The sequence below is a fragment of the Hemicordylus capensis genome, chromosome 4 (assembly GCF_027244095.1).
Source record: "Hemicordylus capensis ecotype Gifberg chromosome 4, rHemCap1.1.pri, whole genome shotgun sequence".
NCBI classification, from domain to species: domain Eukaryota; kingdom Metazoa; phylum Chordata; class Lepidosauria; order Squamata; family Cordylidae; genus Hemicordylus; species Hemicordylus capensis.
In genome coordinates this window covers 22543353-22570976 of record NC_069660.1, presented here as the reverse complement: position 1 = coordinate 22570976, position 27624 = coordinate 22543353, and the positions used below count along the sequence as shown (strand labels likewise).

The 27624-nt window shown below is 44.5% G+C and overlaps 1 long non-coding RNA gene across 1 annotated transcript in view; it reads left to right on the top strand.

Annotated features, from left to right (window-relative positions):
• LOC128322806 (uncharacterized) overlaps window positions 1-16068 on the top strand; it is a 38453-nt gene extending 22385 nt beyond the window's left edge. Inside the window, exon 3 of the long non-coding RNA XR_008306008.1 lies at window positions 15935-16068. This is a non-coding gene — a long non-coding RNA (uncharacterized LOC128322806). The remainder of the gene's footprint in view (window positions 1-15934) is intronic.
• The last annotated feature ends 11556 nt before the right edge of the window (window positions 16069-27624 follow it).

The window sequence follows — 27624 nt, the reverse complement described above, 5'->3', positions numbered from 1 at the left end:
GTAAAAGTGCTGGATAAGATGGTGCCATCATTACTTGTGCCCACCTCCCACACAATCACTCCCCCATTTCTGCCTAGTGGTTTCCTCACATATAATCAACAATCAGGAGTGTGCACAGCTTGTGAAGCTGGGTAAGACAATTGGCCTACCCAGTTTCCCCTCATGAGAACTGCCTTGCTGATTTGCACACCTCCTTCACTTTTGGTTTGCATCAATTGTCAATGATTGTTGTCAATTTACAAGTTCTTTTCACTGTATCAACTGATCTCCTTTCCATATTCACTTCTTGTAATCAGTTCCAAGATGGCACCTCAACAGGTACCCTTCTTCAAGAATGCTCCTTCTGCTGCTCAACATTCAGTGGCAAGAATGACCATGAGAACCTACCCAGTGAGGATATGTCATGAGAACAGGGCTATTATAATATATACAAGGATGAGAGTATGCACTCTGGCCCACCATTCATACTGTTCCAAATGTTAACCTTTAGAATTCGCCCTTCATGCAAAGTAATTTCTTAGAAAGCATCTCTTTCCCTGTGGTATCAGGGTAGAAGTGGAGGAGTTGCCATGCCCCAAAGCTTGGGCTTTGATTCAATAACTACAAGGAATTATGTTGTTTTTGTGTTTGTTTGTTTTTTAAAAAAATGACCTCCCAGCTATTTCCAGTAATGGGGCATCTTCTTTCTTTCTTCCTTTTCTCTGCCTTTGGCACAGAACAATATAACACTCCTGGGAGTTGCTTCTTTGTTGTGGTTTTATACGGAATGGTACAGTAGGGTTCAGGGCCAATTCATGCAGCCACACTGGTGCTGTTGAGAGTACAGATTATGAGGAGAGTTTAAGACCATGATGAAGCAGCTGAACTGCTGTTTTGCCATGCACAATTGACCCCAATACAGTAGTCCCTCGACCTACGAACTACTCGACAACCAACGTTTTCGACTTACGAACACCAAAAAAGACCGGAAGTAGTTGGCGGTTTAGATTTGGCTTCCTCGACTTACGAATTTTTAGATGAGGTTTCCTCGACTTACAAGTGTTTCCAGACCTCCGTGGGTGCGCTTTTCAACCTACGAAAATTTCGACTTACGAACGTCCGTTCGGAACGGATTAACTACGTAAGTCAAGGGACCACTGTACTGGGTTTGAAATCTAAGGGCTATTCACTCAATATCTGTATTCCAGCTTTACATTATACATAAGTTCAATGCGTCACACATGTACATGTTGGTGTGTGAATGCATGTCCTTTAAAAAGTGAACTTGGGACCAGGTCCCTCAAATGCACTGTACAGATCAGAATTGTACTGTGGTTCCGGTGTTCAACATAAGGAGTCTGTTCTCAAGCATATGGAGTACTGGGAGCAGAGGACTCCCAGCTGCTACAGAAGAGGGTAGCCTGACATTTTAATCCAGAGTTCTACCAAGGTTCATTTTATCCAGAGTTTTACCTGTGGCTCATTTTGGGAGATCGTGTGAATGATGGTCCCTGGGTAAAAAGGCTTCTGCCTGGACTGCCACAATTTCTGGCAGTGAGCTCGGGGGAAAGAGCAGACGTGCCAAGCCTCCCGCTCCCAGCTGCTTGTGTGGGTGCATGGTGTGGCAAAGGCAAAGATGACGATGCTCCTGCCTTCCCCACAGACCTCGCCAGTGGCGGCGTGAAGTTCTCAGAACAACCTCAATATGTGAATCACTGTATGTGCATACCAATCTGTACACGCATACACTGTACACAGACTGCATGGGTGTTGAACACTGCATGTGAACCAGGTTACTATGCTGTACACATCTGCAATCTGTGGACCCTGTACACGAATCATGGATCTGTATGCCTGCACAGTCATTCATGCAAAAACACAGACACTTGCACACCTCTGCAGGAAGAGTTTTTCAAAAGTGGAACAATTTGCCTCTTGCAGTGGGCTCTTCGACAAAGCTTTTCAAACAGATGCTGTGTTGGAGATGCAGCCCCTGGGCACTTTCCAGATTAGACCCTGCAACGGGGTCACATCGTATCTAAGAAGTGTGCTTCCACCGCAGTCCCTATGCGGACAGCAGGGTGCCATACATTTCCAATGCCTTGTTTCAAATTTGATCGCTGCAATATAGAGCTAGAACATTGTATATTTGGCATGAAAAAGTTGCTGTTTCTTCGGGTTGTTAGTTTCCGCGAGACTGCTCCCCCTGCTGTTTACGTTTCGAATGCAACTTGCCTGAATGGAGGCATTTTGCTGCTGTTGAGCAGCTAGCCTGGAAAGTGCCCTGATGGCATTGACTCTGAGCACCAGCAACTCTATTCACCACTAAGGGCGTTAGGGGCAGAAATAGACAGTAAGGGCATTCCACCTCTGACCATTTTTTCTCTACTCTGATTCCCCTTTGTTAGGCTGATAGTCTCAGGTTTCATTCTCCCACCTGGAGAGAGGGACTACTTCTTCTCTCATTCTGTATGTAGCTAGCAATAAGGCATGGTAGCTCTTCTCTATCTCCCTGATGGATTTCCTAAATCCATCACTTCCTTTTGAGGTTTAGAATGTCAGCGGCTACATCTTTAACTTTAACTCCATGTCTCCAGACAATATGGATTAGCAGTGCGCCCTTACCTGTGCACTTCTGCTGTAGCTGGGGCGGATAAAGACAGCTCCCTTCCTGAGTTCTCTAACATGCTGGACAGCCTTCTATCGGAGCAGGAGCTAGACTGGAGGACCTCCAAGTTCCATCACAACTTTATGATTCTAATGGTTTTGCCACTCTCTGTTTTTATGATATATTTATAGTGCCATCTGCCCAGGCGAATGAGCAGCCTGCACAACTCAAATTAAAGACAGGGATCTGCACTTCTCAGCTGCGGGCACTCAAAACTCTACATCAGTGGCTCACCACTGGGGCCTGGACACATTTATTTGCCTGGGCCAAACTTCTCATTACATTGAGTAGGAGTGTGCACCAATGGTTTCGTGATGAACGAGGGTGGCTTGGTAAAGGAGAGAAGATCAAGTGCACTTAGGCTATGGGCTGAGCCGGTGGGGGGGGGGGGCATTTGGCAGTAAGCAGACCCTTTAAGTACCTCTCTTGCTGCTGCTCCACTGCCCCTTCACAGGACCCTTTACTTGTAATGGAGAATCCTCACCAGACTCCTCACTGGATTCCTCACCAGATGGATTCCTCACCAGATTCCCCTTCACCTTCAGGAGAACCCTTAAAACGTATTTGTTTGTCCTGGCTTTCCAGGGTTTTTAAATCAGTTGTAATATTTTAACCTGGTTTGGGGTTTAATTAAACAATTACTGCAATTGTTTAATTCTTGTTTTAAAATGTTTTTAAATTGTTAATTGTTGTTATATTGTTTTTAATTTTTGTTTTAGCTCTTTATTGTTTTAGTGGTTTGTTTTTAATTGTAAACTGCCCTGAGCCATTTTGGAAGGGTGGTATACAAATCAAATCAATAAATAAAAGTATTAGCTGCTAAACCATTTCGGTCAAATGGACCAGACTGGACAGTCGCTTTGACTGAACCAGTTCAGCAGCATGTGGTTTGGCTCAAATTCTATTCTAATTCAAATTCTATTTGAATCTAAGCTGAACTATGATTTTTGGTTCATGCATACCCCTAACATTAAGTCCGCCATTAAGAGATGGGCTTATACCCTGCAATGGCTGGTTGTTGTTTTCCCCATAAGAGGCAGCCCTACATGTTATTCTTAACACATCCAGGCAAGTACAGAAATACGGATCAAAGATCAAGAAAGCATGTGCACAAAGAGCTGAGATTTGTGTTAAATTTTGGCTGTGCAACTAATTTGACACCTTTGAAAAACATATCTTAAATTGCACATGGTATGAGCAGTAAAGACCAGAGTAAAAGGAATGGTTAAACTAGCACGAGGTAATCTGTTCATAAATTGCTATCTTAATACAAGCAAAGAAGTTTGCAGGTGGTTTTATTGTCTGATTTTAAAGATGAAAGCATGGAGACAAAACCATGTGGATAGATTTACTGCTGCTAAATTGAATCTCACTCCCACAGTGATCTCACTGAAGTGAAAATGATGCTTCTGTGGAGAAAGACTGTTCGGCAGGAGTACAAGTCTAAAAATGTAGTAACAACACGCAGGAAACACACAGTAAAATCTTACAACATATCATTTACCCTACAAACATGTATTCATTTTATAACCGTTAAATTGCCACAGCTTCTCCTAAAGAATCCTGGGAACTGTAGTTTGGCGAAGCTGGTGAGCATCCCCTGTCAGGGATCAACCTAGACCCCCTTTCAGAATTATAGTTCCCAGGGTTCCCTGAGGAGACGGTTTGGTGAAGCTGGCAAGAATCCTTTCAGAGATCCCCCTAGTCAGGACTGGTCTTAGGGGTGGGTGAGTCAGGCAGTTGGCCAGGGTGACAATCTGAGCTTGGTGTGGCTCACTGTTTGCCGAGTGTACTGCTTGCAGGGACAAAGGGAAAATGAGAGAAGGAGAGCAGGGGCGTAGCTATAATTGAGCTGATGAGTTCAAAGAACCCGAGCCCTTGAGCTCCAGATGCTCCCCCCCAGATCCCCCCCTCCCTATTTTCTTCATTATCTACCTCACTGTGAGGTGTCACTGGGGAGAGGGGCAAACACAGCCCCCCTGTTCCCTAGCTATGCCCCTGAAGGTGAGTGACGAAGAAGCTGCAGAAGGCCTGAGAGACTATAGCAGGATCCCAGAACTGGAGCAGGAGGGCAGCAAAGCAGCAAATTACTGAGAGGTAGCCCTGGGCCCTTTTCATCGGTATTGCTGGGAAAGCTTAGGAAAATAGGAACATAGGAAGCTGCCATATGGTCTGTCAATCAGACCATTGGTGGATCTAGTTCAGACCATTGGTGGATCTAGTTCAGTGTTGTCTACCCAGATTGGCTAAGAATGTGCATGGAACCGGTTCGAACGATGGACTGTTCCGCCAGTTCAAAGGTGGAGGTGCATCTTTAAGGGTGGGGGAGGGTGCACTTACCCCTCCCTCCGCTTTCCCCCCTACCAGTGCTCCATTTTCTGAAAGTCCATCAGGGCGGCACTGTACCTCCCTGCTGCCCCATTGCTCCCTTTGCTGGAAGTAACCAGAAGTATCCAATATGCCTGAGAGTGCCAGGTACGGGTGTGCACATTGTGGGCGCACATGACGGGTGTGACAGGCACGCACCCGAGACTGGCATGCACAGGCATGTCGGATACTTCTGGTAACTGCTGGTAAAGGGGGCAATGGGGCAGCAAGGAGGTACACTGACACCCCGATGGACTTTAAGAAAATGGAGCACTGGCGGGAGGGGGAGCGGAGGGAGGGGTAAGTGCGCCCTCCCCCACCCTTAAAGATGCACCCTCACACACACCTTCGAACCACCCCTGCCTGGTTCTGTGCACATCCCTAAGACTGCCAACAGCTTCTCCAGGGCTGCAGGCAGGAGTCTCTCCCAGCCGTATCTGGGGATGCCAGGGAGGGAACTTGGAACCTTCTGCATGCAAGCAAGCAGATGCTCTTCCACTGAGCTATGGCCCCATCCCCTTGCTTAGGAGCGTGTTACACTGGTAGATTTTGCCCAAGCAACACAGCATGGCAACACTGATAAAATAACCAGCCAACAACCTGGATGGCTTTAAGAAGGGTTTGGATAACTTCATGGAGGAGAGGTCTATCAACGGCTAATAGTCAGAGGGCTGTGGGCCACCTCCAGCCTCAAAGGCAGGATGCCTCTGAGTATGCCACCTATTATAAACATCTCTAGGCAGTTTACATCGAAACCTAGACTTCCTTTCAGAATTCCTGAGGAGAAAAAGCAACAGTAGGACTCCAGCCCTTTTCCGTTGTTCATTGTGGAATCCTGGATGTGTGTCTACATGTCTGGGGGTTGGTGGGGGCAGAATGCAGGTTCTGCCTCCTGATCTACACGCAATCCTAAGAATGCATGAAGGGAGCCCTTTCACTTAGTATGAACACATGTGTGTCAGAGTTCTGCCACTTGCTGCCACCCCAGGCTTCATTCCCGGAATAAATGCCTGGAGAAGGCTTTCCTGCAAAAATCATAGATGGTTGAAGTCTGTGGTGTAAATACACCCATGTAGCCTGATTCATCTTCCTATGCATGCTTACTTGGAAGTAAGACCCAGGCGGCTTTACTTTTAATTAAGGCTACATAGAAGTGCAGCCTTAGTCTGGGCCAGCCCTGGGGTTTTGGGCATCTTAGGATAGTTTGACTTTGACACACCCACATTCTGTTAAAATTATATTCTGTACCATTCATAGAACAAAAAAAGATCAGGAGTATCATGCACAAACAAATGGCATTTTATCTAAAAAAAAATTAACTGATGGGTCTTCATCATTGGCTTCCCAATTTCTCATACATTTACGAGAAGGATCCATTTATCCATCGAGGAGAGCTTTTACTAGATATTCTTGTTAATCGTAGTAAGTAGCAGTAGTAGTAATTTTATTTATTAGTGAACATTTATATACTGCCCATCCAAAACAGCTCAGGGCAGTTCATAATAATATTAAAAATATCCTTAAAAATATTAACTATTTAATATTAAATGTTAAATATTAATCAGCTTCTTACTAAAAACAGACTGGCAGGATATTTATTTTTCTAGTAACAGCAGCTCCCACTTGGGGAAATTTGAGTAAGAATCCGCTCCTCAAGAGGGATAAATGGAGCCACAGAAATGTATGAGAAGTTAGGAAGCCACTGATGAAGACCCAGAAATGTTGAAAAGAGTCGAAGTGTGTCTGGCTTTCCCTACCAAAAACTTAAGGATCTACAATAATATATTTTGGGACTTGATCAGGAAGCCTTATTGTTACCTGTGATTTCATATTACACATGTGTGAACCAGATTATCAGACTTTATTTTTCCAAGTGTTTTTGATGAGTACTTAGCAATTTATAAAAACATATTTTTTTAGATAATAAATATCATTATTTAGTGAGACTAGCTCTTGATCTTGATCTTACTGAATGTCTTATTATGGTGGTTATCCCATTTCAGTAAGCCAACATTGCATATTTACTCCATCCTCTGAAGTATTTGCAATCCCTTCAAGATCTGTGTCATCTTGTCAGGGTGCTGCCTGTAAGGGCCAGTGTCAGCCTCTGCTTTAACCAGCTTAGCATTTAACTCAGCAGCTTTAGGTTGGATACAGAGGAGGCAAAAATGAACACAGCTTGGCGTCTCCTCATTCTTTGGCTTGGCTGCTTAATTACATAATTGGGCTTTTTTTGCTAGGAGGGACTATTTTGATGTGATAGTTGCTGGCTTCTCTTTTCTTTTTAAGAGACGCTGCAAAGATACAAATCAACTATGTGCTTCATATTAAAAAAAATAAATCCTTAACTCCGACATGAAACCTACCATTTCTCATTAAACCTTCAGAGATGATAAAAACCTAATTTACTAGGGATTTGCATGGCCCCACACTTGGAAGATGGCACCAAATACTTGGTTCCAGTATAATAATGATGTGTGACATTCCGGGCAGAAATACATAATTGAAGGTTTGGGATGTTTATGGAATGTTGGGCTACCCATTACGCACAGCAGCCGAGCCCGGCTCCTAGTGGAGGTTGAGGAAGCAAGCGATCCCTTATTCCATGCTATGCGATTGTGTGGCCTGAGGAGGATCCTGTGCCCGAGGAGGCACAGACACAGAGATGGGTGCCTAGAGCATGTGGTGCATTGTGGGATACCTGGAGGCCAGGATGCAATGTCGGGTAGTGAGGTCTTTCACACAACCTTATGGCCAATGCTGGCTGTGCTGCGAGTAGGAACATAGGAACATAGGAAGCTGCCATATACTGAGTCAGACCATTGGTCTATCTAGCTCAGTATTGTCTTCACAGACTGGCAGCGGCTTCTCCAAGGTTACAGGCAGGAATCTCTCTCAGCCCTATCTTGGAGAAGCCAGAGAGGGAACTTGGAACCTTCTGCTCATCCCAGTGCGGCTTCATCCCCTGAGGGGAATATCTTGCAGTGCTCACACATTCATATGTCTCCCATTCATATGCAACCAGGGCAGACCCTGCTTAGCTATGGGGACAAGTCATGCTTGCTATCACAAGACCAGCTCTCCTCTCCTTAAGTAAGGCAGGAGTATGCTAGTCTGCCGTGCTGCACACCCACACAACCTCATGGCCACAGCTGGGTGTGCTGTGGTGATTGCAGGAGCTGATTTTATCTAGCTAGCTAGCTAGCTACCTGAAGGTAAAGTGTACTGTCAAGTTGATTTTGACTCCTGGTGCCCACAGAGCCCTGTGGTTTTCTTTTGATAGAATACAGAAGGGGTTTACCATTGCTTCCTCCCATGCAGTATGAGATGATGCCTTTCAGCATCTTCCTATATCGCTGCTGCCTGATCTAGTACCAGTGGGGATTCGAACCAGCAACCTTCTGCTTGTTAATCAAGCATTTCCCCACTGCACCACTTAAGGTGACTAGCTAGCTAGTTAGCTATTTATTTAAAATATTTATATCCCACAATACTGCCTGGGGTGGCTCACAACATTTATAAAATAGTTACAATGTAAAATCAGACTAATAAAATTAACCAAATTAAGTAAAAGAAGTTAAAATCCCAAGCTAAAACCACAATCAAAATTACAGTTTATAAAGTTTCCCTTTAAAAATTATTTTAAAAGCTAAAAAATAAGAATTATAAACACTAAATAGCCTACCAGATATAAACAACAGGTGAAACATTTAAAAACCTTTTAAAAAACATGTGGTTTTAGTCTTTTTTTAAAAAAGAAACCACTGAGGATGGGAGCATGGCTCATGGAAGCTCTTCTGGGAGGGCATACCAAAGCCAAGGGGCCACAACTGAAAAGGCCCTTTCTCTAGTACTCGCCAACCAGATCTCTGTTAGTGGCAGGGCCATGAACAGGGCCTGAGATTATGAGCAAAGGGCCCTGGCAGCTTCAGATGGGCGGATGCAGTCCAAGAGGTACCCGGGCCCCAAGCCACGTAGAACTTTAAAGGTCAAGACCAGCACCTTGAATGTAGCCCGGAAGCGGACAGGTAACCAAAGAAGCTGCCGCAGGATGGCTGTGATTCTTGCAAAGTGACTTGCGCCCACGAGTATTCTTGTGGAAGCGTTTTGGACCAGCTGAAGCTTCCAAGCAGACCTTTTAACAGAAGCCCCACATAGAGTGCATTGCAGTAGTCCAAGCGGATACTGGGAGCATTTCGCCCCCTCACATCCCAGGATGCCCCACACTACGAGCGCAGAGGCGGCTCCCCTTAGAGCAACTACCACACTCAGCGCGGCCACTCTTCCCCCCCCCCCTCCCCAGCTTGTTGCTGGTAATAGCCGCAGGTCAGGGGGATCTGCTGCATCCCTGATGTGAACCCCCTTAACGAGTGGGTGAATCAAGTGTCACAGTCCCAAACGAAACACCCCATCTAGAAATGTCCTTGGTGTTTGAAGCATAATTGAACCAGAGAGTTTAAAAAAAATAAAAACAACTACTGATAAACCTGAACTGGATGTGAACTTAATTTGTTAATGGTTTGATTCCCTGATATATATATATTTTTTCACTGTTCAATTCCAGTTCCAAAACCCTTGAATTGTTGTTGAGAGCAATGGATTTATTACAGGCCTCTGAGGCAGTTCTAAAGAAAGCTCCTTCCAGTCTTTTTTGCTACACTTTGGGAAGAAATGAAGGCCCCAAGTAAGGTTACTAAACTGCTTTTTTATTGAAAGGTGTCCAGGATATGAAATGTTGCAACCACTTCCTGCCCATGTTTCACTGGGTGGGGGGAAAGATTGAAGCATGTGAACCTTCTAATTGTAGCAAACAAACTTCAAACATGCTTGAGGAACATCAGATTAGAGGCAAAATTATCCTCTTCTTATTACTTTAATTTTTGTCTCGGCTGTAATTCAGATGGAATGAGATTTGGAAGGAGATGGGCAAAAGGTAATGGCTGTATCTGGCTTTGGTCTGGGTTTGAGGTTGGATGAATCAGAGCGAAAGTCAAATGTTGATGGTGCCAAGATATAAGAGTGTTGTTCTCTCTGGGGCCAAGCCCCAGTTGGTGGCAATCAGGTTAGATCTGCTGTTCTTGTGAGAAATACATGATCTGGTGCTTTCCAGATTAACCCTTACCGCAGTGTCACTATGGATCTGCAACGTGTGCTTCCGTATTTTCTGTGTTGTGACACCACAGTCCCGGCGCTGACAGCAAGGTGCCATTCACATTTCCAATGCATTACTTTCAGATTTTATTGCCACGTTCCAAGACTATAAGGTCACATGTGTGAAGCAAATAAATCGCGGTATATCCCTGTTGTGGAGTTTTCGCAAGACTGCTCCCCCTGATGGTGACTTTGCGCAACAGCCTTTATTTACGGTTTCAATGCACTCTGCCTAATGCTGAAGCATTTTACCGCTGTTGAGCGGGTAATCAGGAAACGCCCTGGGGAACCTTTGGGAGAAACCTCTAATTACCCCCCCCCCAGTGAAAGGTCAGGACTGCAGTCTCACAGGGGCAAATCCCATTCATCTAAAACAGAGCGATCTATATCAGTATAATAATATTCAGGATTTACCACTGGATTTACCACTGCACAACCATGGGCAAAGCACATTGGCCACCCACCCACCTCCATCCCTGCCCGCATCCGCAGTCCAACGCCCACCTGCCTCCCTCTCTCTGTGGCCCCCACTCAGTCGCAGACTCCTAGTCACCAGCTTGCCTCCCTCTACTGGCAACAAAGTGATCTAATGACATCACCACCCAGTGTTATGCTTCATTAGACTGCAGTGGGCCAAGAAGTGGTCAGTCCACAACTGAGTAGGGGCCGGGAAGCCAGGGAGGTGGGCAGAGGCTAGTAGCCACAGGCCACCCTCAATGTCACGCTAGTGATTAAGTTAAAGATCACAGCTACGATTGAGAAACAGACCCCTACATAATTTGAATGTTGTCTGAAAGAGTTGAGTTTGTTCCTAGTGGCTCTTTTTGTGTGCTTGGCTATCTCTGAGCACTGAGGGGCTTGCTTACATCCCTTTTGGAGAGAGAGAGAGAGGATGGGGAGGGGGGGAGAGAGAGGGAGGGGGGGGAGAGCAACATGTGATTATGAGAGATTTGGCAAAAATAAAACCTGAAATAGGGCATCAGTAATATGGACAGCCCCTTACTGACAGTGGTGTCAGAACGCAGGCAGTACAGAAGCACACTTAGTAGACACGTTGCAAAACCTTTGCAGCGTGTAGTCTGGAAACTGCCCTGGTCACTTTCTACCTGTTACAACTGTGGTAAAATGTTTTGGCTTGGCAGGATCGAATTGAAAACAATATCCAAAATCTACAACGGGGAAATTTCCCTACAACAGGAAAATACAGCTACTTTTTTTTTTGCAGTGGACATACAACATTATAGTACTAAATCAGAGTGATAAAATCCGAAACAAGGCATCCAAAATGAGAACGGCACCCTGCTGACAAGGCAGGGACGGTGGTGTCACGACACAGGAAGTACAGAAGCACACTTAGCAGATAGGTTGTGACACTGTTGTAGGACTTAATCTGGAAAGTGCCCCGGAGCTGCAGGATGTTTAGGACAGTGGGGGAAAGAAAGAAAAACTGGAATAGGGAATTGGTTTGCTTAAGTGCCAAACAGCTTATAGTATCTTAGAACTAATCCCTCCTAGCCCACCGGAACTTCCATTCCCCCAGACATTGCGGCAAACGTCTGGTCCCCCTTAGTCTCTTGCAGCCCCAGAGGCCCCCAAATCATGTTCCCCTCCCTCCCCCAGCCCTTGCCGCCGCTGCTGTGTCAGACAGCCCAGTGTGACTGTTCTCAGTGTTGGGTAGTGAGCACGCTGCAGCCAGCCTGGAGCAAAACCCCAGCCCACCCAATCTCCTCCCATCACATCGGGCGGGGCTGGGGCGAGCGAGCAGCTCGGTTGACAGCTCCTTCTTCCACTCCAGGGTGTCCTACACCTGTGCCTGTGGGAGGAAATGTTGCTGCTTGGGCAGGTGTGGGCGGTGGGGTGGGGTGGGGGAAGATACACAGTGGCGGCAGCAGGAACCATCCCAGTCAGCGGGGTGGGGACAGAAACAGGGAGGGGAAGAAATGTGGGTGAGAGCGGAAGAAATGTGATGGTAGTAGCAGCAGCAGCCACAGCAGGAAGGCTGCATACTAGCTGCTGGGGCTGGGCACAGGGATGGAAGAAGATTCACAGGTCTCCATTGCTGCTGCTGATGCGTTTCTCCCCACCCCACTGCCTAACATAGGAACATAGGAAGCTGCCATGAACGTCTGCAGCACAACTTGGAGTTAAGCATTGAAACCTCGGCTATGCTTATCTCCAGTGAACATGTACATCCGAACTGGGCCACCGTTATGTTTGTTAGTGTTTAAATAACACCACCTAGAGATCCACATATCAGGTGGTATAAAAATATGATGAATGAATGAATGAATGAATGAATGAATGAATGTTCAAGCTCTTTGTTTCCTGCAACTAAAGCCAAGCCTCCTGTGCAATTACTTAGAAAATATAAGTAATCACTCTGCAACAAGTGGAAGTTCTGTCCATGCAAAATGTGGTATGTGCAGGTCAGTGGGAAGCATCTTATTCAGAATTTTTTCTAAAAATACAAAAAAAATGTTCCCACCTTTCCCTGAACATGTTTTGGCAGGCTGGAATCTGTGTTTGTCACTGCTGGCAGGAACAATGGCGGGGACAATGATGTTAAAAACTTCTGTTTTCACAAAAAATTGGGGACTGCAATATTAATGGTGCATGTAGTATGATATAATGGTATGATAATCATTTCAGATTTGGATAACCGCATAGCAAGGGGCTAAATATGGGAGGGAATTAAAAAATATTGCTTATGGCAGGCTAGCATGACTATATACATCATTGATTTTTATTGTTATCTGCTTATTTAATGATTTGTGCTCTAAAGACTATGTAGCTGGTGGAAAAGCAGGAAACAACTGTCCTCTGAGACCTTGCTTGCTAAACTTTGTTTATTCTGCAGGTGCTTTCATAATGTCTAAATGTGCACATCCAAGTGGGCGTGAAATTAGCCAGATCGTGTGTGTGTGTGTGTGTGTGTGTGTGTGTGTGTGTGTGTGTGTGTGTGTGTGTGCACCTATGTATATGTAGATGAAGAAGATGCTTATCTTGTAAAAGGGGACCCCATTAGCCCATTATGTCCAGGCTCCAAAATTACCTACCTGCACCTCTGCCCCTTGCTCAGGATGTTGTAAGCTTTTAAGTTCCCTGAATCCTTTGAAGCTAAAAGGTTCCTGGTGGGGGGATTCATTAGGATCAGAGGAAAAACCCTTCCTCTGATCCTGATTAATCACCCCCCAAGGACTCTTTCAGATTCCCTAACAGCATAAAGTATCCTAAGTAAGGGCAGTTTAAAAAAAAAAGCCTCCTCATTTCTTTTTCTTTTTTTTTAAAGGCTTCTCATGAACTGGGGCAAGATGAGCAGCTTCCTGAAGCTCATCAGTCTGCAGAAGAGGGCAATGGTGCTGGACTGCTAAGGTTTAGGGCTAGGTGAGCAGGAAGCTGCTTGTTTAGCTCCAGAGCTCAGTAGGTGCACAATATGAAAGGAATCCCACATCTGTTTCTTGCCTGCCACTCCTGCAATTCCTTGCAGACCTCCAAGTTCTTTGTTTAGGTTTCTAACCTTCTGGGGCAGTTCCCATGATCATGTGTGAGTTCAAACCAAGGTCAGAGATGCCATCCGTGATTGTTTGCTAAGAAGCAGCTTGGTCAGAGGGATCCCTCCTACCCAGTAGCTGTACTCAGCTGCTGAATAAGGTAGGAAGAAAAGCCCTCCAACCCAGCTGCTGCTTAGCAAACATTCACAGATGACCCCTCCAACCATCGTTTTACCTGACAATCAGCAAACGAGAGCATGCACAGCTCCCAAATTAGAGCACGAGGCTTCTCCTACCCTAATTATGGTCATGTGAATGGCCCTTCTCAAAAAAATTAAGCAAGTCCAGAACAGCAACCAAAGTATAGGGTAGGACTAGATCTAAAGGGCTTAAGTTAAGTTTTCAAATGAACTTAAGTGATTGGAGGGCAGATTTTGGTTGAACATTAGCAGCAACCTTTTAACAGTAAGAGTGATTCAACCATGCAACTAATTACCTAGAGGAATGTTGGGCGCTCCCCTGCTGAAGGTCTGCAAGCAGAGGCTGGACAGTCACCTGTTGTGGATGGATGCTGCAGCTCTGGATTTCCTGCATCAAGCAGGAGGGTTGGACTAGGATTTCCTGTTGGACTCTGGATTTCCTGCTCTGTGTTTCCTGCATCAAGCAGGAAGGCTGGACTAGATGGCCTACAAGACCCCCAACTCTATGAAAGAGGTCTATTTGAGGACACACACACACACACACACACACACACACACACACACACACATTTTATTGAACTTCCCCAATAGCATATTTTTCTTCCCCCAAAAATGTTTTTCATTTCCCTCTCCAGTCTCCAATAAAATTGAGGAATTCTCCTTAAGCTTTCCCTCCATGATTCTCTGAAAATCAATATGGTAAAACTGCAGTTTGGATACATTTAAAATCAAGATATGTGAAATATATTAGTAAAGCAAGTGGAAACAGTTACCCATGTGCTATTGGAATGTTTGTTCTATAGAGACCTGAGCCGGAATCTCATTTACCCTTTGATAGCTAAATGCCCAGGTCTTGATTTTCCTCAGATGACTGACAGGCTGTTGGAAGGAAGTAATTCCTGCGCCACCAGACAGGTAGCCAAATTTTGTAGTGCAGCCCTCCGCTTGCGGAAGAGCTTAATAATGGGAAAATAGGCGATGGATTTAAGGCCAGAGCAACTTGTAGCCATAATGTGGCTAGCTACAGGTGGGCACGCAGGTACTGGTATCACCTGTATATCAGCAGTAAATCTAATGTCAATATTTTCCAGAGCTCCTGAATTGTTTAACCCCTCCCAGATTTAGGAGTCGAGAAGGCAACTGGTTGAGTTTTGATTTGTGTGTAATAGCCTCATAAGTAGGAAATACTGCTGCCTCTTTTATCTCCAATTATTTTAGTAGTATCTTCAGTACCTTGATTTATGCTGAGGAGGACTTTTTAAAATTTATTTGGTGTTACGTTTGCAACAGAAGTTTGATTGTCTTCTCTTTTACATTTGTTTTAACCTCATGCTGGTCACTGACTGAAATAAAGAGATTGAGTATTAGTAAAGCAAAACTAGGCCAAACAAATTATGCACGTCAAACCGTTCAGCGCTTTTGGGAATATCTGGGCAAGGCAAGCCACCCAACTCACCCCGACTATACAACAAGGCCTAAGAAAGTGTGACCACATCTGCACACACGGATCCTTTCTTTCTCTTGCTTCTTCCTTCTCTTCTCTCCACCTGTTGTTTCCAAGCAGGGGAACTGTTAGGCATGGACCTGAGGGCCCAGGTCCATGTGCCCAATCTCCTAGAGGACCCCATGATTTTTCCCAAGGGAAAAGAGGAATCCTGTTATATTTCTGGAATGGATTGGCCTAGAACTCTGAAATTTGGCACAGATATAGAAATTTGGCACAGATATTGATTTTGAAGTAAAGCAGTTGCTCTGTTGATTTTTAATAATTTTTTGAATGTTTAAAAAGCTTCAAAAAGTCCTATAAGTGGCTTGTTTCATTTCAGAAAATCACAAAAACTCCTGAAATTCAATCCCCTCCTTGGACCATCATTCCACCCCCATGTTGAGGAATCTGCCCACTGCCTTCATAAAATATCATGTCCCTTTTATATTTCTGGAATGGCTTGGCCTATAGTTCTGAAATTGGGCTCAGAACTGGTTAGCAGGGCTCTCTGTGTTGATTTGGAAGTAGATTAATCTGGTTTTAAAATATTTTTTGAATTTTCTAAAAAAAATACTTCTAAAATGTACTACAGGTGACCTGTTTCATGGCAGAAAATGACAAAAACATCTGGAACTGAAGCCTCCTCCTCAAGACCATCATGCCACCCCCATGTGAAGGAATCTGCCCTTTTCATTAATCTGAAATTTGAAAAATTGGAAAACCCCATCAGATCTGTTGCTTTGTGATGACTGCTCAAGAAGATGTATGGATCCTTTGAGGGTTGCATGGTCCCCTTCCCCCCCCCAATGCACTTTGACCCAGACCTGTGGGATTGGGGATAAATGTGCATATACAGAGAGGATGCTTATCTTGCGGGGAGGGGGGGCATAAGCTCATTCGGTCCAGGGTCCAAAATTACCTAGCTGCAGTTCTGTTTCAAAGACTGTTGAAATGTAGATTGGAATCTCCTTGGGGCAGATACTAATTCATTCTTTCATTGATTTATTTTGCTTACATTACTCTGTAAAGCGTCATGTAATATAGTTGGCACTGTATTAATCATAAATAGAAAGAGTAATACTCAATTTCTGTGGTGTTGTATTTGTTGTAAATGTACCTTAACATCTCTGAAGAAGCTGGACCTTTAAAAGAGTGAGAGAGCAACTGTGCATCTGCATTTGCTTTGCTAGAGCTTTTGTCGGGGCACTATGATCAGGTTGACAGTTTAGCCCCAAGGAAAGTTATAAATTCTGTAGTGAATTGCGGTACAATCTTTCACTGTGGCATTTCTGCCCTGCAGACACACTCTGGTTATCCATAATTGTGGCAGATGATGGGGTTTTATGGCTGGAAATATTCTTTGCAGGCACAAGGACAATAACCAGGGCTGAAAATGTAATTAAAATGAATGGATGGACTTTCTTAAAGGAACCATGCGGGTTATTTCTAGATTGTAACACCTCTGAGGCCTCAGGCAACCTGGTAAATAAATAAATAAGCCTTGGTCTAAATTTTAAAAGTAGGCCAAAGCTTGGAGGTAGGTATTAAATTACAGAAGGAAAACTGAGCCATTTGAGGAAAGAGATAACCACAAGCTGAGTTCATAACCCAAAATACAAGTGAATGTGACACTTTTTTTTTGGCTAAAGTATTGGATGTGTCTTAAGAGACTCTTGTCTTTTTCAGGTCTCTAGAGTAATTTTCATCTAGGTGTTCCAGGAGATGGCTCATTCTCATAACTGGGTAGGAGAGCTGTGTGCACTCTTGATCAGCAGTCATTTGAACTCAAAGATCAAGGTAACAACAAGTTCAGGAGGTTGCCAGCATGGCCAACAGGTAGAGTCAGGGAAGCTATAAAAAAGAAGAAGACTTCCTTCAGAAAATGGAAGTCCTGCCCAAATGAAGAGAACAGGAAGGAACATAAACTCTGGCAAAGGAAATGCAAGCAGAAAATAAGGGATGGGAAAAAGTGAGTTGGAGGAGCATTTACAGTAACTAGAAGTGTCAAGGGGAATAACAAAAAACTTATTTAATTATATCAGAAACAGAAAACCTGCCAGGGAGGCAGTTGGCCCCTTAGATGATGAGGGTGTGAACGGGATTACTAAGAAGAATAAGGAGATTGCAGAGAAGCTGAATGAGTTCTTTGCATCTGTCTTCACGGCAGAGGATACTGACCATATACCCGCTCCAGAACTGAGCTTCTCAGGTCTGGAGGCTGGAGAACTGGACTGATTTGAGGTGATGAGAGAGGATGTTCTAAACTGTCTTGACAAACTAAAAATTAACAAATTGCTAGGGACAGATGGCATCCACCCAAGGGTTCTGAAGGAAAACAAATGTGAAATTGAGGATCTGCTAGCAAAAATATGTAACTTGTCCCAACAATCAGGCTCTGTAGGGCTGGGAAGGAGCTAAGGTAACTCCAATTTTCAAAAGGGGATCCAGGGTGGATCCAGGAAACTAGCTTAACTTCTGTGCCAAGTAAATTGATGGAAAGCATACTTAAGGACAAAATTGTTTAACATATAGAAGAACAGCCCTTTCTGAAGGAGAGCCAGCATGACTTCTGCAAGGGCAAGTCTTGCTTTACTAACCTTTTGGATTTCTTTGAGAGCATCAACACAGATGTAGATAAAGATGGATCCAGCTGATATAGTATACATGGACTTCCAAAAAAGATTTGACAAAGTTCTCCACCAAAGGCACTTGAGTAGGGATGTGCTTGAAACATGATTTGGCGTCTGAATGACAGCACAATCCCTTTAAAACCAAGGGCTTACATAGCCCCTCTAGAATGGAGGAGAGCAGGTCCATACCTGCTCCTTCTCCACGTGCCACCACTTCCATAATTGCAGCACTCCCCCTATCTATGATTGCGTGGTCAGCATGGTTGTGTGATAAGCATGCATGGCAGCAATGTGCATGCCGGCATCATGAAGGAGCAGCTGGGAGATGCCCCACTGGCATGCAATCATAGCTGGGTGTGTGTGCCATAATTATGGAAGTGGCGGCGAGCAGAGGAGCAGGTATGGATCTGCTCTCCTCCTTATTAGGGGCTGTGTAAGGCTTTGGTTTTAAAGGGGTTGTGCTCACATGCCGAATCACATTTCAAGCACATCCCTACTCTTAGCAGTCATGAGATAAAGGGGCAGGTTCATGTATGGATTGGTAACTGGTTGAAGGACAGGAAACAGAGGGTAGGTATAAATGGACAGTTTTCACAATGGAGGGAAGTAAGAAGAAGTGGGGTCCCCCCCAGGGATCTGTACTGGGACCGGTGCTCTTTAACTTGTTCATAAATGATCTAGAAGTTGGGGTAAGCAGAAAAGTGACCAAGTTTGCAGATGACACTAAACTATTTAGGGTAGTGAAATCCAAAGCAGATTGTGAGGAGCTCCAAAAGGATCTCTCCAAACTGGGTGAGTGGGTGACTAAATGGCAAAATGCGGTTCAGTGTAAGCAAGTGTAAAATGATGCATATTAGGACAAAAACTTCACATATACACTGATGAGGTCTGAGCTGTTGGTGACTGACCAGGAGAGAGATCTTTGGGTCATGGTGGACAGCTGGTTGAATGTGGTTCAATGCACAGCAGCTATGAAAAAGACCAATTCCATGCTAGGGATCATTAAGAAGGGGATTGAAAATAAGAATGCTAATATTATAATGCCCTTATACGAACCTATGGTGCGACCACATCTGGAGTACTGCATGCAATTCGGGTCACTGTATCTTAAGAAGAGGAATGTAGAACTGAAAAAGGTGCAGAAAAGGGCAACCAAGATGATCAGGGGCTGGGGCACCTTCCTTATAAGGCAAGGCTACAGCATCCGGGGCTTTTTAGTCTGGAAAAGCAACTACAGGGAGGCATGATAGAGGTGTATAACATTATGCATGGAGTAGAGAGGACAGAGGAAAAAAATTCTCCCTCTCTCACAACACTAGAACCAGAGATGATCATCCCATGAAACGGAATACCAGGAAATTTTGGACCAACAAAAGGAAGTTCTTTTTCACACAACATGTAATTAATCTATGGAATTCTCTGCCATGGGATGTGGTGATGGCCACTAGTCTGTACAGCTTTAAAAGAGGCTTGGACAAATTCATGGAGGACAGGTCTAAGAATGGCTACTAGTCTGGTGGCTTTAGGCCACCTCCAGCCTCAGAGGCAAGATGGCTCTAAATATCAGCATGCCCTCACCTCTTGCCTGTGGGCTACCCTGAGGCATCTAGTGGGCTACTGTGTGAAACAGGATGCTGAACCTGATAGGCCTTGAGCCTGATCCAGCAGGGCTGTCCTTACATTCTTATGACCCCAGTTCTTTGTTCATGTGCAGTTCTACCGCATTATGTGTTGTAGTATTAAAGCTACATGAACAGCACACCATTCCTGAGCATATCCACTTTGTTCATGAGACTGAAGATGTCATTTGCCCCCCAATATTTAAAAATGTCATCCAAATGTAGTTGTTTTGTCATGCTAAGTTTGAAATATCACAAACCTGTAGAGAATGTCTGCGTCTGTGCTTTACAGTCAGAGCTGAGATCAACAAAGTTTCTCAAATGAAATGTTTTGTGATCTACAGTCTAGTAGATATAGAGCCTATTCATACCTACCTCACCTCCCCCACAGATGACGATTGAGTCTCCTTTGAGCGCACTGCTGTGTGCCCACACGATCCTTGCTGCTCCTGGCAGTGCAGATCTCTGGAGGCTGGGACAATGGGTCCTGGCCTCCAGAAATCCCAAAATGCACCACACAGTGGGTGTAGTGTGCATTGGTGGATTCCTCTAGGCATTCGACTCTGTGTATGCTCAGGCTGTGTGCAGCCAAAGCATACCCACTACCCTGGCACTGGGGTTAAGGATGCACTCGGGCTGCTCACCAGGGCAAAACCAGTCTGGGCTACCCTAGCCTGGGTTTGGCTACTTGTGTGCATGGCCTTATATTGTATAACTTTGTAACAAATTCTGGTTTGTCCAGTTGCATTGATTCTTCCTTTGAATAACCAAAGCTCTGGTACAAAAGCTGGTGTGACAGCATGTAGTTCAACTGTACATCTAGCCAAAGTATATGGAGACCTTGCTTAGAGGAATATTATAAAACCTAGTCTCACTTTCAGTACGCAGTGTATAAGCCATAGTGACATAATTCCAGCAGACAAGGTGACATATACTGTTTCAATTTTCTTTTCTTTTCTTTTTAAAACAGAATGCAGATTACAGCCCTCACCCAAACCCCAGGGGTCCAATGACCCAATTCCACTGCAGTTTCATCCTTTTAATGAAGCTTACCACAACAAAGCTAGCTAATTTCAGTATTTTTATCGCGGTTAGCACAGTTAAGAGCTCTCAGTCCACACATGACACTGTGCATGTGTAAAGGCATCAATACACATGCACATGGTTTTCCCCCACCCAATGACTGTACATGTGTTCACTATAAAAGTGAACTTCCTTAGTTTGCATGTGAGTTGTTAAGGTCATTCTCACAATGACCTTAAAACCCCAAAATCAGAATGACTGGGGGCAAGGCAAACACCTATCTCGCTTCGCCCGGATGACCCAAGTCTGCCATTGCCACTGCAATTCACACGCCCACACTACCGGTGCATGAGCGATCCCGGATTGGTGAGGGGAAGTGGGAAAACCAAGCTGCCTCCTCCGGTATCACCACACAAGGAACAGCACAGTGCTTTGGGGGAGTTCTGTAGTGCATGGCCTCTCCTTTCCCCCAACTCTATGGAAGCTATGCCTGTTGGAAGCCCAGGAGAAGCTACCAGCTACCCGAGCTTCCACATGACCCGGGGGTGAGGAAGCAGATGCACGCACTCCCTCCTACCTCGCTTTTAGCCCGGGTTTGAAACCCAAGCTACCTGGGGAAGGAGTGCAGGGATTGGGAACGAACTTGGTGCCTCTCACAACCAGCCCTACCTGGGCTACACCTCTCCTACTGGGATAGAGCTGGTTGTGTGAATGACTTCATTGTGTACTGCTGTACATGCACTGAACATAATGTGTGAACACCATACATGCATACAGAACAACGATTTGTGTGCACTGTACACAGATTGCACATATATAAAATAAAAGTTATGAATATAATCTGAAAGGCAATGAATTGGCTCTTTGCTAGGTTCCTTTCCCAGGGTTGCGATTTCTCAATGCAAACAAAGACATACGTAAGAAGCACCGCAACTTGGCAAAATACTTAGCAGAGTTTGTTTTGTCAGTTAACTCAAAAACTAAATAGCATGTTGACGCCTGCATTTGTCTCTGGCACTCAAGGATTTAGATTTGAATTAGAAAACAGCGTCAGCGGTAAATTATAAACAGGCTTGTACTTAGGACAACAGCACAAAAGAGTCATTGGACAGATCTCCACGCCATTGCACAATTTTTAATACACTGTCTCAACTGGAAATCTTTTTGTAAATGCTACTTACACAAGAAAAAAAAAGTTCCTTGGGCCACTATCCAATGTATAACAATCATCTGAACACTCAGAAAATGTACAGATTCAGAACTCTGTCTGTAATGCACACAAACACACATCCCCCCAAAAGAAATATGGACAATGGTTTTCAAACAGTGGGTTACATGTCCTTCAGTGTAACATGGGCCATGCAGACCTGCCTATACCACTGCAGGTATACCACCCAGAAACACTGATGTGCAAGAGGGTAGTACTGGTACTGCTGATTCTCACACAATCGCACATTGCGTGCTGCTCCCATGGTCAGGGGCGTATCTAGGGTGGGGCAGGCAGGGCATGTGCCCTGGGCGCCACTTGAAGGGGGCCGCCATTTTTAAAAATTAAAAAATGGCTGCCAAAAACAAAATGGCCACCATGCATGCTCAAGTCACCTCTGTGAGGCTCTAGGCCATGCCAGGACTCACAGAGGCCATTTGAGCATGAGCGGTGGCCATTTTGTTTTCAGCGGCCATTTTTCTTTTAAAAATATTTTTTTAAATGGCCACCGCACATGCTCAAATGGTCCATGTGTGAGGCCCTAGAGGCCAGTGGGGGATGGGGAACCTTTGCAGACCCCCCCCAACGGCCTTTAGGAAGGCCCCCACCCGAAGGGACTACAGTGTTTTTTTTTAATGTAATATAATCTAAGTCACTGTACACATATTCAGATATGTGACTTGTATGTGACCTTCAGACTTGTATTTTTCAGCTGATATAATGGTAACGTTATCTGAAAGATGGGTGTCAGATGTTTGGACAGGGGGTGCAATTGCAGTGCTTGCCCTAGGCGCTATTTTCCCTAGATACGCCTCTGCCCATGGTTCCCAATGGAGGTAGTGTGCAACTTCTGATTGCGTAAGAGTCAGCAGTACTGGTACTGACCTCTTGCACATCAGTGTTGCTGGGTGATTTATAGCCCTGCAGTGGCAGAGGCAGTCTGCATTGCCTGTGTTACACTGTGGGACATGTCAGGTAGTGCTCTTAGCAATTCTGGAGTTTCACAGAGGCTATCAATGAGAAAATTAAAATGGTATAAAAGCACCTTCAAAACAGTGCCCAGTCTGCGGTCTGTAGCCTACAATGCAATGCATTTTTTTACAATGCTCAACCATAGGAAGTCTTGGGTGTATGATCTATCTGTCTGTCTGTCTATCTATCTGTCTATCTACATTGATTGATTGATTGATTGACTGATTGATTGATTAAGTGCCGTCAAGTCGGAGTCGACTTTTAGTGACCACATAGATAGATTCTCTCCAGGATGATCTGTCTTCAACTTGGCCTTTAAGGTCTGTCAGTGGTGCATTCACTGCTGTGGCGATTGACTCCATCCACCTTGCTGCTGGTCATCCTTTTCTTCTCTTTCCTTCAACTTTTCCCAGCATTATGGACTTCTCAAGGGAGCTGGGTTTTCGCATAATGTGTCCAAAGTATGATACTTTGAGCCTGGTCATTTGTGCCTCAAGTGAAAATTCTGGCTTGATTTGTTCTATGATCCATTTGTTTGTTTTCGTGGCTGTCTATGGTATCCTCAAAAGTCTTCTTCAGCACCAAAGCTAAAAAGCCTCAGTACTATTACTATTTTGCTTCTATACACACACACAAACACACACATACACACAATAACAGTATATATCAACACCCAGTCCTTATATTAATAATAAATTGTATATATATTTTTATCTCCTTAAAAATTGCTCTTGCACTGACTTTTTCTATTGAGCTGTTAGTATTAGTCAGAACCACACCCTGTTTGGTTTTGGTCAATGCACTTCCTCTACGTTATCTTGTAATCCCTACAACAATCCTACAAAGTTCCCCAGGACTATCCCCACATGGCAGATAGGCAGCTGAGGTTGCGAGAGAAAGCGTCTTGTCTAAAGCCACCTTGGGAGTTTACAGCAGATGTGAATTTTGAACCTAACTCATTACTCTGGCTGGGTTCACACATAAGGGGGAATCTGAGGTTCCCTGAGCCTGAAATATGAAGGGAACTTGAAGTTGGCACTGCAGATTGTTACATATCTCTGTTTGTTAGAAGTAGCTGAGTTGAGTCAGAGGTGCATCGCTTAGCTGGACCTCCCAGAAAGGCCCTGGATGCTATCCCAGCCTGTCTCATGCTGCCCTTTGACTGGCAAGCCTTCCTTACATCATCTCCCTTGCAGCCATTGGTCTGGATTGCAAAAGAGGCTGCCCAGCCTGGAACAAAACAGAGGTTCATGAAAAGTGTAAGTTCAGACAAAGCATGCACCTCAAGGCAAGCAGCTCTTAATTTGGCAAGCCAGCATCAAATCTCACTTACACATCTTGGTTTGAGGCCCCAAGTGAACCTCAGGTTCTTGTCTTGGCATGGGTTCCGACAGGACTGTGACCAACTTTGCAAGTAGGTTCAGTGAGATATGTGAACCTGCCTCCTGTCTCTTAGCCACCAGAGAATTTAGTGGTAGAATGCAGGGGCTGAGAGACAGAGCCATAAATTAGGTTCAGAACCATTTCCACCTGTCCTTGATGGGTGGTGTTGTCTGAAGCATAAGAGAAACCTATTAAATATGCCTGTCCTCAACAGATATATGAGACTGCTTGGTGCTTGGTAATCTAACCGCTAATTGGGCTTGCCTGGCATTCCCAATACATTTTCATGCTGTTCTTTTATACACCTTGCAAGGTTATCAGGAAACTCCCTTTTCTTCTATTGCCTGCCGCACCCTTGGGGTTCTGGGAATCCCCATCCCATCTTACATAGGAACATAGGAAGCTGACATATACCATGTCAGACCATTGGTCCATCTAGCTCAGTATTGTCTTCACAGACTGGCAGCAGCTTCTCCAAGGTTGTAGTCAGGAATCTCTCTCAGCCCTACCCTGGAGATGCCAGGGAGGGAACTTGGAACCTAGATTATCTTCCCAGATTGACTCTATCCCTAAGGGGAATGTCTTACAGTGCTCACATATGTAGTCTCCCATTCAAATGCAAACCAGGATGGAACCTGCTTAGCAAAGGGGACAAGTCATGCTTGCTACCACAAGACCAGCTCTCCTTGGAATGTAGGCTAATGCCTTCCCCAACCCTGTGATTGAAAGATTGTTCTACATAAATAGTATTTTGATTTACAGCTATTTAAAAATAAGAAGTCTGATTTAATCACTTATGGCTTCAGGCTTATCTAGCTGCAAACAGACAAATGATTATTGTCTTATCACCTGATGGTAGTGCTGATTAGAATTAGAAGCATTTTAATTAACACTTCAGAGCTCGCTTTACAATGGTTGCATCTGTTTATCTGGGTGCGGGGATGGTAATAGTGGGTACAGTTCAACCAAAGTTAAACACATGTACACATGCACGAAACAAATTCTCGATCCAATGCACAATGAGTTGATGGAATTTGCTGCCACAGGATGTGACATTGGCCACTTAGATGGCCTGAAAAGATCATTAGACAAATTCGTGGTCAATAGATCTGTTGATGGCTAGCAGAGCAGAAGAGGGTGATAGTCTTCAAGGCCTGCTTGTGGGCTTCCTGAGGACATCTGGTTGGCCACTGTGGGAAGCAGGACTAGATGGATCATGACTGATGGTTTCAATGGGATAATTAAGCACAGGTGTAACAGTCTCACACAGTAGAAGACCTGAACAGTGCTGTACTTTCTTGCCCTTTTAAAATATGCATGTTTATATCCTGCAGTTACATGGGGTTCTCTGTAGTTTCCCATCAAGGGACTGCTTAGGATCACAGCTACTTAGCTTCAGCAGTGCTACAACGACAGATGCCCCCAGACCATTCCCTGGGCTATTGATTGATTGATTGATTGATCGTTAGATTTATATACTGCCTTTCATTAACATAATCTCAAGACAGTTTACAATAATTTTTAAAAAGCAATACAGAACTATTAAACAGTTAAAACAATAAGAATATTAAACTGGTATATAAGGAAAAATAAAACTTTATTTCAAAAGTTAAATAGTATACACACACACATTCAACCATAAAACACAGCACAGAAGTAGCAGCAACAAGAAAACACCATTCACGTAAAAGCCAGGGTAAAAAGCCATGGTTTTACTTGCTTCCTAAAAGTGGTAATGGAGACCAAGGAGTGGATGCCCACTGGGACAGCATTGCAAAGTAGGGGTGTTCATGGAACTGGTTTGGCCGGTTCAGTTCTAATCTGAACCAGATTTGAACCGATCTGGCCCGGTCCAGTTCAGGGTCTGACCCAACTGGGTCTGGTTTGGTTTGGCCATTGAACTCAACTGAACTGGTTTGGGGGATATACTTGTAAAGTGGAGCAGCTACACCAGAAGGGTAGGCAACACTTTACATCTCTCACCGCCCCTGCCAGCCGCCTCTGTTCATGCAGAATTGGTTCACCCAAACCAGGCCTAGTTGAGTTCAGTTATCTAGTTAGGTGTGACGTATAGATATACCTTAACCAAGAACAGTTCTGGCTGGGCAAATTTGGTAGGGTGCTGGTTCCATATATTTCCTTCTATACATTTCAAACTCTTTCATAATATTAAATCTAAATACCACAGTTCTAAAAACCAGAGACTTTTATTCAGGGTTATTCATTATACAAGGGGTTCTCTGCAGCTGGAATGCAATTCCCATCAACCCCAGTCACAATACTCAATAGTCAGGAATGATGGGGGTTGTAGTCCAGCAACAGTTGAGGACCCAAGGTTGAGAACACAGGGACATAGGAAGCTGCCATATACTGAGTCAGACCTATCTATCTATCTAGCTCACTATTGTCTACACAGACTGGCAGCAGCTTCTCCAAGGTTGCAGGCAGGAATCTCTCTCAGCCCTATCGTGGAGATGCCAGGGAGGGAACTTGGAACCTAGACGCTCTTCCCAGAGTGGCTCCATCCCCTATGGGGAACATCTTACAGTGCTCACATGTGGTCTCCAATTCAAATGCAGCCGGGGCAGACCCTCCTTATCTAAGGGGACAAGTCATGCTTGCTACCACAAAACCAGCTCTCCTGAGCTAGGAGACTGTTTGCTCTGTGTAAGGTGAGGAGCATGTATCTCATTACTAACATGTCCTGTTCATTTCAATGGGACTTCCATTGAGAAATTTAGTCAGGATGTCACCCGCTTTAGGTTATAGCAGGGGTTCCCAACCTTCGGTTGTCAGGTATGTTGGACTACAACTCCCATCATCCATAACTGCATTGTCAGAAATTATGGGCATTGTAGTCCAACCACAGCTGGTGACCCAAGGTTGGGAGGCTAGGCCAAGTCAAGGGTTAGTTCAAGTATCTCTACAGCTGTACTGTGTGATGAAGTTGGCATTATAATATAAATAAGAATAAAGGACTGGGTGTAGATGAAATTCCCTCACTGTAAAAGCACTGGAATATTATCCCTCTCTTCATTATAAAAGAAGAATGGGAGGAAGGCTGAGCCCAATGCTTCAAGGCAAACATGAATTACAGGATCACATTCAGGCTCTCTTCTGTGGGAACACCTTGGGCATTAATATTGAAATATAATCGTACATATATGTATATTTTCCCAGACTGCAGTTTTCTGATTTTTAAAGCACATGCAGACATGGATCTTAAGAGAGCAATTGTGTATCATGTACCCCTATAGCCTTAGGAAAGATTATTATGAAGTCAAGAGAGAAATGGTGCTGAGTAGGAATCTTCAATTTATGAACCATGCTTACTTCTTCCATATAATTCACCTGTCTTGTTTATGAGCACAGCCCTTGTGATGCTCCTAAGTTCATAACTACAGCAAAAAGAACAAGGATTTAAGAGTGTCATCTTTTCTTTGCACTG